The sequence below is a fragment of the Canis aureus genome, chromosome 10, assembly GCF_053574225.1.
Source record: "Canis aureus isolate CA01 chromosome 10, VMU_Caureus_v.1.0, whole genome shotgun sequence".
Taxonomy (NCBI): domain Eukaryota; kingdom Metazoa; phylum Chordata; class Mammalia; order Carnivora; family Canidae; genus Canis; species Canis aureus.
The window spans coordinates 46,012,147-46,029,717 of NC_135620.1; the positions used below are offsets into that span (position 1 = coordinate 46,012,147).

Genomic DNA, 17,571 nt, shown 5'->3' on the forward strand with positions numbered 1-17,571 from the left:
GGAATTAGGATTAGGGAAAGCTTTCACCTTATCCCAACTCTGAATTTGATGACACCACTATGAAATACGAGATTAAATATAAGAATATATTTTAAGATAGTCTTTAAACTAACCTTCCTTATATCTTTAAAAATTTGCACCTGCTAAGTCTCATACAATAAAGAGCTATTTAATCTATGTAATATGGGTCTTGAAAGACAGGTGAGAGGTGGAGTTACCAGAATCAATAGCCAGGATAAAGAAAAGTGTGTGGTGTGTATGTGTAGACAATAGTTAATTTCAAGGAAAATAGAATGTACAAGAAAAACTATGTAATCATAATATATCATGTAGCTCCTCCACGTGTAAGACTTCCCTAGTTATAATAAGGTTAACACTAAATACCGATTCACCCAGAATAGTGATGCATTTGTTTTGACAGAATAGGGAAACGGAAAGTGTTTAAATGTGTATAAGCACAAAAAAAAAAAATCTAAATTCTAATCCTCAATAATAGAACAATCAACAAATAAAGGCTAAAACTGAAAATCAAGAAATAGCATTATTAGGCTGTTATTTAGTAATATGGGTATAAAAAATGAAAATAAAAAAGAATGTCCTCACAAATGGGATTTGTAGTAATTTTCATTATAAGTGTTATACTCTTATTTGACTTTTTGAAATACATGTAAATATGTATATTTCTTTGATAAAATAAAAATTAGTTTTCTTTATACAGACAGAGATCAGTAGGAGGGTCAGGTAGATGGGAAGGTGAAGAGAAGGACAGTTAATATGTGTTTAGATAGATGATAGGTAGATGATAGACAAACAGAAAAAGAGGAGAGATTTTACTCAACCTCATAAACTTTGGGATGCCTTAATTTTCTAAATCTTACCCAAGGTTACTTACTGGAAAGTAAGAAACAAGATTCATATCTAAATCTGCCTTTCTCCAGAGTCTATGTTTGTCTCAGTTTGCCAAAAATCAAGACAGGACAATTGGAAATCCATCCCAGGTTTAGGATTATACATTTGGTCCCTGTCCCTATGATTATTAATACAGATGAGATCTCTGTGGATTCATCTTTCATAAGACTTAGACTCCAAAATTCATTTTCCCTAAATAATACCTAACCTATGTTTGTGAGTTTTTAAGATACTTAAAGTATTCTAAAGGTATTTAAATCTAAACCTGTCACCAGCTAGATCCCAAGACTTGACATTTACTGCCCACCTGCTTATACCAATCAACATTTGTTTCACAGTTTTCCTTATGCTCTTCTGTCCAGTTTATCTCTTAACTCAGGCAAAAGACCCAGTGGGCATAATATCCCAAGGCAGAAACCTAAACTATTCCCCGTTAATAATGACTGCTCTAAGGAAGAGCTCCAGTCAGCCCAGATCTCCCAGACCAGTTGGAGCACGACCTCCAACTCATGCCTGAGCAGATGGACCATATAATAATATGGAATGACTAAGTTACCTTTACCTCATGATAGTACTAAAATCCTTGTCCAAGGAGGAGCACAAATCTTATTTACATAACATGCAGTATATGCATAGGTATGTTTCCTTAAGGCATATGCAGGACCTTATGCCAGCCTTTGGCATATGATACTGTTTCCAGACTTAAATATTCATCCTAAATACAAGAAACCCACTCACCCTTGCTCAGGGAGTCATGGCTCTATAATTTATTTTCCATTATCTCCTTATTTGCTGCAAATATAGTTTCCTTTGTGTGTAACTGCACCTGGTGTGGTTTCTATCTATAACTTATCAAGGAGCAAACTCACATTAGTTTCTGGACTCTTCCCTATGTATCTGTTTTACTGTCTCTATTACAGAATTAGGTTTCAGCTCTTTTCTAACACAGGGGATGACTAGAGTTGTATGGTGGTGGAAACAGAAATGATCAGGGGAGGCATAGAAGGAGTGAAATTTTATGACAACATCATAAGGATTGTTTGAAAATCCTTGACTATTAACTAAAGAATGAGATTAGATTCATGTCAAACTTCAAAGCTCTTTTCTAACCACCTATTTGAAAAGGCTTTTCTCTGGAAATAACATAGTTTCCCTTTTTCTTCACAGAGCAACGAAAAACACATTTCTGTTCATTTACACTATTATTTTTTTTCTTTAGGATAAAATTCTTTGAGTTTGGATGAGAAGATGAGTTCTTCTCCTGACCTTTCTAGTCAATGATTTTTCAAGGTAATAAACAAAAATACATGTAAACACTTTTTTTCCAATCTGTGATGAGCAGTCAATAAACAGAAAATGTTAATCATACTAATTTCTCCTCACTGGCAAAGTGATGCATAAATAATCTATTAACATGCAAGGGCCAACAGGGTTAAGCTGTTCAAACATTGTCATTGATTTCTTCCTTCCCCCCCATGCTCGCTTCTTTTTATTCAACTGGTACTGTGTAACCTTTCCTTTCCATTATATTATAAAACTTTGCTCCCCTGAGCATCTCTGTGAGGCTCTTCTCCTAAAACATTAATTAAAGGGAGGTGAAGTTATTTGACTAATCAGCAAAGGAGTCTGTATGGCTCCAATGTTGAATGACAAATGTCAATAACTGCTTTAGGTTTGTTGGATCAACCAGCCAATATGGAGAAACTGATCCATCATCTTGTCACCAATTCCCGTAGCTTCCCAGAAGCCTGCCAATTAAAAAAAAAGTTGTAATCACAATACATCACTCAGCAGTGATTGCAGGAACATGATAAATAGGGACCTTTTCCTTCCTCTCTGTTGAGTATTTGATGTCTTTTTTGAAAATGTATTCCATTTTTCAGGTTGATGCAAACCTCAGATCCAAAATGCAAAAAAGATCACCTTAAGGTATATATTACTCTGTTCTTTTTCCTGAAGCATAAATTAACATTTTGTTGAATACATATAAATTCTTACAGACTTTGGAAAAGTGACAGAAATGGTTAGAAGAGTAACCTGTATTACTGAGAACTGGCCCATTTAATGGTTCTTTTTCTTTCTTTCTTTCTTTCTTTCTTTTTCAAAGGCAAAGTTTGGAATTTTATTTGGTGAATAGTTACAAAAATTAGAAGGTGATAAAATATACAGATCTCTTAATAGCTCTCACTCCTTAACAGGGCAAAGGTATGCTACATAAGCCTTTCCAGCCACATTTCCTGCCTCCTTCCTACTCACATTCTTTTTTCTAACTATTCTTAAACCTACAGGCAATTCTCAAAGTATGCCAAACAGACCTCTGGGCATGTTTTTCTCTATCTGGAAGGCTCTCCTGACTCTTGGTTCATGTAGCTAAGTCCTTTAAATTCTTCCAGACTTAATCAAATACCATCTTTCCTGGACACATCCTGATACCCACTCAAAGGCTTAGTTCAAGACCTTTTTCTTTGCTTTCTTCATATCTCCAGTAATACTTGGTTCATGCCTCCATTCAAACCTAAATCCATTTATTGCAATGGGAGATTTTCCTATTTCCCACTTAAGGTAGTAAGCTCCTGGAAAACAGGAACAATCTTACCTTGATCTTATACCTCAATTACCAGCATAATAACTGATACCTAGTAGGTGCTGAGATCTGTTAATTCATCAAACTGCTCTTAAAACATTCATGCTTACATCTCTCAGTACCTACTCACTATCTTAGATTCAAGCTTAGCTCCTTACCAGGAATTACGAAGTTCTGGGCAAATTGAACTCTGCTCTTATCTCTAGCTTCCTGGTAAGGCAACCTCTCCATCACTCATTTTTACTTACTCCAAACTGACTTTTCTTCATTTCCCCTTGTGTGACAAGTTCCTCCTTATCTAAGCACCTTTGTAAATGGTATTGTCTATGTTCAAAACATTCTTTATTACTCTTCATCTGGACAACTCCTCTCTTTTTTAAAAAAAGATTTATTCATTTATTCATAGAGAGAGAGAGAGAGAGGCAGAGAGAGAAGCAGGTTCCAGAAGGGAGCCCGACGTGGGACTCGATCCCAGGTCTCCAGGATCACACCCCGGGCTGCAGGCGGCGCTAAACCGCTGTGCCGCCAGGGCTGCAGCCAACTCCTCCCTTAATCTTCATCTTAAAAGCCACTACTTTAGGGAACATTTTTCTGATATATTTCCCCCAAACCGCATTATGTACCAAACTGCATAATCCCATGGTGTTGTTCATGACTTCTATCATACATATATCATTGGTGTATAGATACAGACCTTTCTAGACCACAAGCTCTATGAGAGAAGGGGTCTTGTTTCTCTTATTCATAGTGGTTTCTATGATATCTACCACCCAGGAAATATTTGAAGGCTGTTTAAATAAATAAATATATAAACATATTTTGACAGCAGAAACCAGAGTAAAGGCTATAAATCTGCCATAGTGCTATTTAAAAAAATTAAGCTTTTGTAATAAAATTTATGAAACATGCTTTTTAAAAAGCCATATTCTTTATTCTGCACTCCTTTCACAGTTTATCAATCAATAAGCTTAAAACAAGAGTGTCTTAACTTTTAAAAGCCACGTGCCTCAGTTTTTACAACTCAAGCAATTGGCTTGGGTAGGGTCCAGAAACCTGTGGTTATCATGATATTAGACTGAAAATGTGCATAATTGTTTCTCCTTAATGCTCTCAACTCAATGATTGCTTCCACCTGTAACTGCCTTGACAAGTGTTAGTGCCATACTCCTTTGCTTCCCAGCCAGGTGAAGAGTAAGTACCATTATTTCATGAACCCTGACACACTGTAGAGGCAAAATACTGGCATTGGCAAACCAAAAGTTGTATAGGTTTCCATGCCCCATGGCCTGCATATCAATCCCACACCCAAATTTTGTCTCCCAAAGTAGAAGACAAAAATAGGAGAGGGGGAAGTGGAAACCAGTAGTACTTGCTCAAATGCCTGGAAGTCCTGAGAAGGCAATCTGTAGTAATTCATGTGCCATATCCTTACCAACCAATTGTCTGCTGAGGCTGCTCACTAACTTTTCATTTGCTTCTCTTATTAATGTTCAAAGCCTCCACATGGTAAACAGGTGGTGCTACTCTTGAAAAGTAATCATGGAGGGCTGAAGTCTCTAACACAATCATGTAAAACACTGATGATATTTTGGTTTAAAAATAATGCATCCCCAGTGACATAGCCTGCTGAAATAAGTGGAATTTATGAACTTATTTATTTATTTACCTTCTGTCTGAACAGGAATCTCACCATGGAATTAAAATTCAACAGACAGAAACCCAAATTGAGAGCTACGCTCTAGGTATTGTTTTTAATCTTTTATCTGATTCACACTGATGAACAAGACAGCATTAAAGCTCCTCTAGTCATTTTTTCAAACATTGCAAAGCAAAAACAAGGACCAGGATTACTTTTAAAGTGAATCCTTACTAAAATATTCACAGACTAAACAAAGAAAAATAATCAAACCCAAGGCCATGAAAATTAAAAAATTCACATTCTCAACTAACAAAGTTGGTTTCTGGGCTAAAAGGGATACTAGATTCAAAATGAGTTATTTAATGTCTAAATGTCTTTTCAATGCTCTTTTAAGAACTTCTTATAGCTAATCTAAAGTTCTAAAAAGAAAAATGATAAAACTTCACCATCACTATAATTTCATGAACAATATCTGTAGGTTTTATTTAAATTTAGAACCATCTTAAAAAATTTCATGATGTTTGAATAGAAATATCTTCACAGGAAGTTTGTAGTACAACAGAGTCTCTAATATTTTCTTTGAAATACAAAGGCATAACAGTGATTTTAAGAGGAAATACGCATTCTTTAAATTAAGTATATTTGTGAGACTCCTGTTTCTCTTCTGTCACTCAAACATAATCTACTTATTTTGGTATATTTCACCTTTACTTGATCTTTCTTCCATGATTGGGATAAAGTTGATCTGATACATAAAAGGTTTGAAAGGTTTTCTAGTTAATTTTTCTGATCTCTACAATACTTACACTGTTGATCTATGGCCATAGGCTACCAACATTACTACTTAACTAGCAATTAAATCACTAAACATATCACTTACTTGGTAACATATAAGCCCCAAACATCAAATTAATCAATCTGTTTACTTTTACTCTTTAGGGAATTATTTTAATATCTCCTTAACTATATGGAATTAGGATGGGGCATGGTATATTCTCATTCATCCCACTGCACACTACAATATACTAATTAGATGGGAAGAATCACTAATAACTACAAAGTGTTTACACTTCAATCTCCTGGTTTAAAATAGCTAAATAAACTGAGACAGGAACAGGTATGTATGAGTTTATATTCATGACTTGTTGTCTCAATTTTCCACTCTATGAAGTGACAGTTATTGAAAACGAGCTCACGCTGGGCACTCTTTGGGGTCTGAGAATAGAGTCAACTCTGGCTAATTCTGCATTAGTAATGGGGTAACTCATTGCAGACTATTAAATTTCTGATTTTCCACTAAAGAAAAAAATAAGTAAATTTGCCTTTTGACCTTATGGGACAGAATTTAAGCAGTAGCTGTCAAATCTAGGAAGGTCATATTGTCCTTACCTTTCTTCGGTGTTAGAGGCCTCAAGAAAATAATCTATCACCCCTTCTTTATCTAGTAAGGAAATGAATATGAATATCAATCATTCTGTGAATTAACCTAAGAACACTGGACCAGGCTCTCCCAGAGTTTATGCTAATTACTGCTTATAGGATGGCATGTCGGCAGAGGCGCATATACCATGACTATGCAGAATGCTATTATTTTGCTACTGTATCAAGTGGAATTAGAGGATAACAAGGTGAAAGAATTAGTCCAACTTTCCTAAACTAGTCTAGAAATTTACATCCTAGGAGATGACGGCTCTTTTATTATTGTACTTGTTTTTTACATGTCATTGCTTTTGTTAGCTATCCATGAAGTTGTGGCTGCTATTTCATATGAAGCAAACTAAACTGAGTAATTTTAGTAATTTTATTACTTATTAATAAATAAAACTAGAAATTTTATTAAAGGAATGGCTAAAAGTCAGTGTCCACTCTCTTAGAATTTGCCTTTTCTCCTCATTGCATCTCTATTTTTTTCTGGTTTAACTATGTGACAGTAATTTCACCAGGCACTAAACTTCAAGTTAAGTTTAGATTCCTTTGAAATATTACTTTGCTGTATTGCCTTTTTTCAGTCTTATTTTAAAATCCTAAGCAATGACATTCCAATTTTTTCAAAGGCAAAGATAAAAACTCATCTAAATGCAGTGCCTGCAATTCACAGACCCTGTTCTGGGTACTGCCCTGAGGTGTCATCCCCCTAATTCTTACAACAAAATTATGAAGCTGACCTCATAACCCCTTCAAATTCTCCCATCTTAAGGAGGGTTTGATGTTGTAACCAAAATCAAAGGAAAGGGTGATAAAATAAAGAGTATTATTAAGATTAAAAGAATAAAAGAATTATCCAAATCATCTAAAATCCTGTACTCTATTTAGGAAGAGAGATCTAGTGAGAGACCTAGAAACTGTTATATTTTAAAATTATCTATGAACCAAAGTAGATCCACTGTATTCTTCAAAGTACATTTGGTCTAACAATTTGTCAAGTTTCAGGATGGTGAAAATTAATATGTCCTAGTTATAAATTGCTTAAAAAATTGTTACAATAATAGAAATGGCAGTTCAGCTAAAAATATATATTGACCATGCTAAGTCCTACTATGGCATCACTGGTACAAAGGCTACAGCATTCTAATTCTGTTTCTTTGGGATTTTTTACCCAGTTTATTTGATTAGTAAGGTGAGTCTGTGTTTTAGAAACTCTGAAGTCAGACACAAAGACTCATGCCAACTTTTAAACAATGCAGGGGCTTTAATTAGATGATATATTTCTCTTGTCTTCTGGAAGCTAGACACCATTATATTTCCCTGCATTAGCATCTATGCTGAATAAGAATTGCTTGTATTTGACTTTTATGAGAAAGAGGGAACATTTTTGAATGGTTCTGTTGTCTTTTGTGTAGACACATGGCTGGTAGGCTATAAACTAATTAGCATGGGCACTAGATACTTGAGAGTGGTTTGTCACAGAAGCTGATAAGACACTATAGACTCAGAAATAGCACCAAATGATCTCTTTGTCCTCTGCTTGAAAGTGATAATGCTAATACCAGTTTATTAAAACTTGTAATCTAATATGCTCTGCTAATTTCCTATTGGGGATAGTACTTATATTGAAAGTGTTGCTTATTTTACATGTATTCAAAAACAGACTCAATGAATGTTTTAAAGCTAAGTTTTAGGATTTTCAGCTCTTTATTATCAGATATGATTAGTTCTGAGGGAGGAAATTTGAGCATGTAAAACCATCATATTTTTGAATTGATTGTTTTCAAGCCTTTAATTAAATCACTATGCTTTTTATTGTGTTCTGAGCTCGAGCTACTGCAAAAATAGTAAAACTACTTGTCAGCTAAGGAGGATTATGAATAGCTTTGCCAGTTACAGAAAAAGTATTAAATAAAGTAGTAAGGAAGATCATTTTTCTCTGTTAATTAAAACACCACCAATAACACAAAACTATAGTTGCACTAATAGAGTAGGTGATGAGTATGGAGAATCCACAGTGAGCATTATACAGAAGATCAATACTTCAGAGTGAAAGAAAACAGGATTTGAGTCCTGGCTTTGACAAATACTCACTGAGTCACATTGATCAAACGATGTCTATATCAGTTTCTCCATTATAAAATAAAGGTAATTAGACCTAAGTCAAAGTTGTTATGTATATCTAGGTCATAATAAGTAGCAAAAAATATTATTGTTTTTCCCTCCTATCCAAGGCTTTAAAAACCTCCTCCATAAGAAAACATGAAAATTTAAAAGTAAAGGACTAATAGAACTCCAAATGTATGCATGTTTCTAATGGTTTTTCATTATATTTTTGATACCTGATGGATAGAAAAAAAATTCTTCTTCACTTTCTTTTTCTGATTAACAAAACATCGTTCTACTGATTCGCTCATAGCTGATGTTGAAAAATCTGGTAGTGACAAGATTTTCTTTACTTTGGAAAGCATTTAGTATTTTTGACCAGGAGTCCTAAAGCTTTCTTCCTTATCTTTAAAGTGAAATTGTTGGGGCACCTGAGGGGCTCAGTTGGCTAAGCAACCGAATTTGATTTTGCCTCAGGTCATGATCTCAGGGTTGTGACACTGAGCCCCACAATGGGCTCCAAACTCAGCACAGAGTCAGCTTGAGATTATCTCCTTTTCCTCTGCCCCATCCCCCACTAACACACTCTCACTCTCTCTCTAAAATAAATAAATATTTTTTAAAAATATAATTGTAATATAATAGTAATTGTTTAACTATGATATGTCTCAAAGGTTTTACTTCTATGTCAGTTTTCCCTGGTATATGACATTTTGTCAATTTCAGTATCTGGATTCCACTCTTAGTTCTAGGAAATTTCCTTGGATTCTGCTTGATATTCATTCTGTTATGATTCTCATTCATTTCTATAGGCCCTTGAATTTACACTCTTGCTTTCTCCTCTTTCCAGAATACCAAGCTTTCAAGAAGAGATGCCTCCTTTCAGGTTGTTCCTAGGTAATATACACTGAAGTATTTAGGAGGAAAGTGTTATGATGGCTGCAATATACTTTAAAAAATAAAATTATATATGAATAAAATAAAACAATAAAAAAAGAAAAAAAGAATTTATATAAATAGATAGTTAACTACATAGATGTACATTACATATACAAAGAATCAGACAAAACAAATGTAGTAAAATATTAACAACTGGTGAATATTTGCAAAGGGTATATAGATATTCATGTGCTATTTATTCAATGTTTCCCACAGATTTGAATTTTTTGAAAAAAAATTGGAAGTAAAAATAATCCTTATTTAATTACCTAACTGCAATATTTTTTATTACAAGCTGGTCTAAAATATCATACTGGAGGAATTTCAGGGATTACTTTATTCAAAGCTGTATTTTATAAAGTAAAAGATGTAGCACAGGTAGTTTTGTGATTTGTCCAAAGCTTTAAAAAAAGACCAAATGGATATTATAGAATTGAAATATAAAATAGATATAAAACATTGCTCGATCTAACTCAGTAGAAGAGTATAGATGAAAGAGTATATATTGGTAAACTATAGAACAGATAAACGGAATTTATACTGACAGTAACAAAGGATACAACATGTGTATCACCAGAATCCCCAAAGGAGAGGAGAGAGTAAACTAAAAGAGTATTCAAAGAATTAATGAGTGAAAACATCCCAAATTTAATGAAAGACACAAACCTACAGATTCAAGAAAGTGATCAAACGCCAAACAAGGTAAATCCAAAGAAATCTACATCAAAATACACATTTGAAAATTAAAGGCAAGAAAAAAATGCTAAAAGTAGCCAAAGAGAAATAGTGCATTATATTAAGAAATACTAAAAAAAAAAAAAAAAAATTATACTAATCAAATAGCAGATTTCTCACTTAATACTATACAAGTCAGGATAAAGTTTTACAATATTTTTCAAATGTTCAAAGAACAGAACTGTCAAAAGTGAATTCTCTACCTGGCAAAATAAACTTTTGAAAATTAAGAGAAAACAAAGAGATCCTCAGACACAGGAAAACTAACAGAATTGGTTGTTGGCAGAATGATCCTTTAGGATTGGCGAAAAGAGTGTCTTCAAATAGAAGGGAAGTGATAAAGGAAAGAATCTTGGAGCATCAGGAAGAAACAATAAAAAACAAAGAGCAGAAATATGGGTACATACAATACACTAAGATTTTCCTCATGAGTTTTAACAGTCATATTTAAAAATTAAAATACAAATTGTAACACTACCTGACACTCAAGACTGATATTTGAAAGTGGAGAAGATAAAGGATCTAAAATGGAAATGAATTTTTTATACTTTACAATAGTAAGATGTTAACACCAATAAACTCTATTATAAATGTAGAGACTTAGTTTTTTAAATTTTATTTTTAAAATATTTAATTTATTTATTTATTCACAAGAGACACACAGAGAGAGAGAGAGAGGCAGAGACACAGGCAGAGGGAGAAGCAGGCTCCATTCAGGGAGTCCGACCTGGGACTGGATCCTGGACTCCAGGATCACGTCCTGGGCCAAAGGCATGCTCTAAACTGCTGAACCACTCAGGGATCCCAATGTAGAGACTTATATGAAGTCTGTATAAGAGATACAAATTGAAAGTTTGTGGCAACCAGCATTAAGCAAGACTATGGGTGCAATTTTTTTAAAGATTTTATTTATTTATTCATGAGAGACCCAGAGAGAGAGAGAGAGATGCAAAGACACAGGCAGAGGGAGAAGCAGGCTCCCCCCAGGGAGTCCAATGTGGGACTTGATCCTGGGACTCTAGGATCATGCCGTGACCCAAAGGCAGATGCTCAACCACTGAGCCACCCAGATGTCCCTATGGATGCCATTTGTTAAATTGCATTTGTTCACTTTGTGTCTCTGTGTCACATCTTGGTAATTCTTATAATATTTCAAGTTTTTCATTATTATATTATATTTTTTATGGTGATTTGTGATCAGGGATTATGATTCAAGCTCAGATAATGATTAACATTTTTAGTAGTAAAATACTTTTTAAATTTAAGTATGTACAGTTTTTAGACATTGCAATACTATTATACACTTAACAGACTATAGTATAATGTAATATAGTATCAAACATCTATTCATGATAAAAACTCTCAGAAAACTAGAAATAGAGAGTAAATTACTCAACTTGATAAATGTGTATATAAAACCTACCTCTAATATATTTCTTAATAGTTAAAGACTGAACTCTTTCTAATATTAGGATTAAGGCAATGATGTTCACTCTTGATACTCATATTCAGTATAGTACTGAAAGTTCTAGCTACTGCAATGAGATAAGAAAAAGAAATGAAAGGCATTCAAATTGTAAAGAAAGAAATTTAACTATTTGTAGATAATATTCTATATAAAAGTTCCAATAAAAACCACCTAGCAATAATAAGTGGGTTCAGCAAGGGCAAAGGATATAGACCAAATACAAATAGCAATTAGATGGTTATTATAGGGTAACAAAAAAGACCTTTGTAGTAATAGAAATGTTTAAAAAGGTGATTGTGGATACATGCAAAACATAATGACAAAACTGTATGGGACTAAATATACATACACACACACATAATCACACAAATGAATGCAAACCCAGCTGGGGAAATGTGAATAACATTAGTGGGTTGTGTCAATGTCAGTATCCTGACTGTGACATTGTACTATAGTTCTGTTAAATGTTACCTTTAGGGAAAACTATGTAAAATGAATAAAGGATCTCTCTGTATCACTTTCTACAATTGCATGTGAATGTACAATTTTCTAAATATGTTTCAATTTAAAAAATTGTGTTCCCAGTTAAATTTTAATTTCAGATTAAAAAAAAACATATCTTTTTAGCATAAGTATATCTAACGTATTAAGTGGGACATATTTACACTGAAAAAAAAAGCTATCCATTTTTTATTTGACCCATGGAGGTCTCAACATGTAGTAGATTATTATGGCAGAGAAGCTTTGAATTTAGGGAATTCAACACTCTCTTTTTTTTTTTTTTTTTAAAGATTTATTTATTTATTCATTCAGAGAGAGCGAGAGAGAGGCAGAGACACAGGCAGAGGGAGAAGCAGGCTCCATGCAGGAAGCCCGACGTGGGACTCGATCCTGGGTCTCCAGGATCACACCCCGGGCCGCAGGCGGCGCTAAACCGCTGCGCCACTGGGGCTGCCCGGGAATTCAACACTTTCATGGAAAGTGATAAGCAAGCCAGCCCTATATACCCAAAGGAGCAACACATCATTCCTCAAGGTTGCTTGCTGGAAGCATAATCCTGAGAAATTACTCAAGTAAAGAGCAGCCAGGGACTTTTATTCTAGGTACAAAAAGAATATGCAGGGATACTCAGGATCCAAAGAAGACTGTCTCTCCCAATAGGAAACAGAATGAATAAAACTTGCTGATAGACTGAGTGGAGAAGATAAGAGGACAATTAAGACATTGTGCAGATTTTTGTCTTATGGAGCTATGTGGATGGTAATGTAATTTACTGGGAATTATGGGGAAAAGCAGGATTGGAAGTAGAAAAAGTAATCAATATTTTGTTTTGCCATGTTAATTTTGAGAGTTCTAATATTAGACCTTTAAATCCAAATGCCATATAGGTTAATTTGAAATATTTTGCAAGTGGCTTAAACATACAACACTTTTTAAAGCCATTGAAGACTGTATCCTAATGCTCCCCAATCAGAGTTCACACCACAAAAGAGAAGGATCCCTCAACTACCATGGTCATTCCACTAAAATGTACCTGGATAAAATCAAAGGTCTGGTTAATGTGACCATTACAATCATATACCAAGTGTGCACATAAAATTTCTCTTTTTTAGCATGATTTTTTGTCATTTTCTAAATCTGGCCCAATTTTAATCCATTTGGGTTTGCAGCTATTTTGTGCTAGGAAAAAATTAGAGTAGTCTTAACTGTTCAGTGAATCTTTATGGCCTGTTTTATAATGAAGACACAAACATAATTACTGCAAAAATTTTTATTGATTCATCTTATGATATCACATCCCTAGCTGAATTTGTAATTTCTTTAACCTGTTTGTGAGAATACAGCACCCTTTATTAATTTTATACTTGCCATTAAATAGGATGTTTATTCTACACTCAGAAAATATAAAATAAACAAATCCATACCTTTTTGATGAATGAATGATCTACCTATGGCTAAATGACAGTTAATTCCAATAGCTGAAAACATCTACCATTATTAATTCCACCACTCTTACAAGTTTTCTATTTTCTCCTTTGAGGGACCCTGAAGCTCAAGGACAGAGGATGCATATAAATGGGGCCTTCAGAGGTGCTTGAAAATAGAAACATAAGTTGAGGTTTTCCCCAAAGCCCATTCTATGTAATTGAACTAAATGATAATATAGTAATGTGTAAAATCAGTCTGAGAGCACTCTTTTTTCTTGTGAGGGTCCTATCATGTGAATTCAGCTTGCAAGATCCAAATATCTAAATGTGTTTCAAATAAAAATTAAAGATCCCATTTCTTTTTCATAGAAGGTATGTGGCATTTGTCCAGATCTATATCAACCAAATTAACATACTGATCTCTCAGTTGAAAGGCAATACCTGGTACAGTGGATATTTTTTTTTCCCAAAAGGAAATAAAAAGCTATGGAAATAACATTAGGGTAGGGGGTCGGGCACTATTATAGGCATTATGTTTTATTCTTCAAAGCAAGCTTTGAATGAGGTATTATTCACACTAATTATATATTTATGAACAAGATCCGTTCAAAACCATTTAACAAATATTTTGATCATGTCAAGCACTGTGCAAGGCACTCAACATATATTGAATATATCTATAACTATAAATGATTATTGTCTCTACTGGGGAAAGCATATCATTAAGTGAACAATCACTGTAAATTTCAGTAAGTACCTGTATCAGGGAAATACAGCTGCTATGACCACTCCAAATAAGAGCATTTAACTAGTTTTTCATTGTTATTTTATTTGTGTGAGAAAAGGGTCAAGAAAGAGGGAGATAAGATTTCAGAAAGGGCTCCGCAAAGTACTGACACAGTGAGTAGTGTTCACATTTGAAGAATATGTATAAAATAGATTACAACTGAGGAAGGTAAGAATGCTTGAACCATATGTGAACAGCTAAAAACAAGAGAAAGCAGGATACATTCAAATATTGAAGTGATATTCCAATGGTACATAGAGAAGTGGGTATGGTCCAGTCACAGGACTCATTACAAGGGCCTTGTAAGCCATGTTACAAGCATTTCCTATTACCCTAAGGAAGCTATTAGGTGATTTTGAAGAGGAACAGTAGGAAGAGATTTGGATTTGGGGTTGGGAAGGACAATGTGATAAAATCATATTGGGCATTGGCAGAACTGTATCCCTCCTCTCATACTCCCACTGCAAATATTCCGTACAAAATTTCAGGGAAGGATTGAAAATTGACGTTTTTTCTGGCTTCAGCCTTAATATCTTTTAAAAAATGGATCCCTCTCTGCACCATAAACAGTTATGACTAAACTTTTAAAGAAATTGTTCCAAAACAACAAAAATATGAGGCAATGTAGTGTTTTCTCTAATTGAGGGAATGGAAGAAACATTGCTACAATTATTTGTGTCCTAAATATTGAGAAAAAATATGAAATTTTAATTTTTAAGATCAAACTGAGGAAGACACAAAGAAATGGAAAAATATTCCAAGCTTATGGGTTGGAAAAACAAGTATTATTGAAATGGCTATACTACCTACAGCAATCTATACATTCAGTGCAGTCCCTATCAAAATACCATAAACTTATTTTTCATAGTTGGAACAAATAATCCTGAAATTTGTATGGAATCAGAAAAGATCCCAAATAGCCAGAAGAATGTTGGAAATGAAAACCAAAACTGGTAGCATCACAATTCCGGACTTCAAGTTCTATTTTAAAGCTGTAGTCATCGAGGCAATATGATACTGTCACAAAAACAGATACATAGATCAATGGAACAGAACAGAGAACTGAGAAATGGACCCTCAATTTTATAGTCAACTAATCTTTAACAAAGCAGGAAAGATTATCTAATGGGGGGGAAAAAAACAGTCTCTTCAACAAGTGATGTTGGGAAAATTGGGTAGCCACCTGCAGGAGAATAAAATTGGACCATTTCCTCACACCATACAAAAAAATAGACTCAAATTTTTGAGAAGACAAGCAGCAATCTCTTTGACCTTGGTCACAGCAACTTCTTGCTAGGCACATCTCCAAAAGCAAGAGAAACAAAGGCAATAATGAACTATTGGGACTTCATCAAGTTACAAAGCTTCTGCACAACAAAGGAAAGGCAAACTACAGAATGGGAGAAGATATTTGCCAATGACATATCTGATACAGGGCTAGCACCCGAAATCTTCATAAAGAACTTATCAAACTCAACACCGAAAGAATAATCCAATCAAGAAATGGACAGAAGACATGAACAGACATTTCTCAAAAGAAGACATACACATGGCCAGCAGACACATGAAAACATGCTTCACATTACTCTGCATCAGGAAAATACAAATCAAAACCACAATGAGATACCACCTCACACCAGTCAGAATGGCAAAAATTAACAAGTTAGGAAACAACAGATGGTGGGGAGGATGTGGAGAAAGGGAAATCCACATATACTGTTAGTAAGAATGCAAGGTGGTACAGCCACACTGGAAAACAGTATGAAGATTCTTCAAAAAGTTAAAAATAGAGCTACCCAATGACTGAGCAATTGCACTACTGAGTATTTACACCAGAGATACAAATGTAGCGATCCAAAGGGGCCCCAATATTTATAGCGGTAATGTCCACAATATCCAAACTATGGAAAGAGCCCAGATGTCCATTGACAGATGAATGGATAAAGATGTGGTATATATATACAATGGACTACTCATCTATCAAAAGAAGAATAAGAAGAAGAAAAGAAGAAGAAGAAGAAGAAGAAGAAGAAGAAGAAGAAGAAGAAGAAGAGGAGGAGGAAGAAGAAGAAGAAGAAAGAAGAAGGAGAAGAAAAGAAGAAAGAAGAAAGAAGGAAGAAGAAGAAGAAGAAAAAGAAGAAAGAAGGAAGAAGAAGGAGGAGGAGGAGGAGGAGGAGGAGGAGGAGGAGGAGAAATCTTGCCACTTGCAACGAACGTCATGGATGGAACTACAGGATATTATGCTAAGTGAAATAAGTTAATCAGTGAAAGACGATTATCACATGATTTCACTCATGTGGAATTTAAGAAATAAAACAGAAAATCATAGAGGACGAGAGGAAAAAAATAAAACAAAGCAAAATCAGAGACAAACCATAAGAGACTCTTTAATCATAGGAAACAAACTGAGGGTCCCTGGAGAGTAGGGGCGTGAAGAGATGAGGGAAAAATAAAATGTCTGCATTTATGTTCTTAAAAAAATAAAATTAAATTCCAAAAATAAAAACCCCTTAACTTCTTTAAGAGAGCAGTCAAAAACACATTTCTTTAAAAATAGTATAAATACAAATGAACATGTTCCTGTTTAAATACAACTTTGTTATTCTTTAAGTTACACATTTAACAACCATTGAACTAGATACAGCATTTTGATTTAATGTAGCTTAACAAATGTATTGTTATGTAGTATAACTGCAAGATCTTAAGAACATTAACTATTGAAAATATGGATCCTAAGGATAATTGGGTCAGTTCCACAAAGAATTAACTGATATGGATCATAAAGCTTTGTAAAACAAATTGCATGTGATAGTGGTGATATTAATAACAATCTTCATGGTACTACTGATTAATTATAATGTAAGTTAGAGAGAACTGTCCACTTCTCAAATAAGTCGCATATACTCACGGACTTTAATTTGATGAGGAAAAATTATTATATTCAACATACTTGCCTTTTCCTCTCTTTAGATGTCTAGAGTTTGCTCAGAAGGGGTTTAGAGTTACTTGTTATTTCTGTTTTTTATACAAGAAAATATAGCCCACCTTTAT

The 17,571-nt window shown here is 34.2% G+C and overlaps 1 long non-coding RNA gene across 7 annotated transcripts in view; it reads right to left on the reverse strand.

Moving 5' to 3' along the window:
- The window catches only part of LOC144322307 (uncharacterized), a 551,832-nt gene that overhangs the window by 303,929 nt on the left and 230,332 nt on the right, over positions 1 to 17,571 (reverse strand). The window lies entirely within an intron of this gene.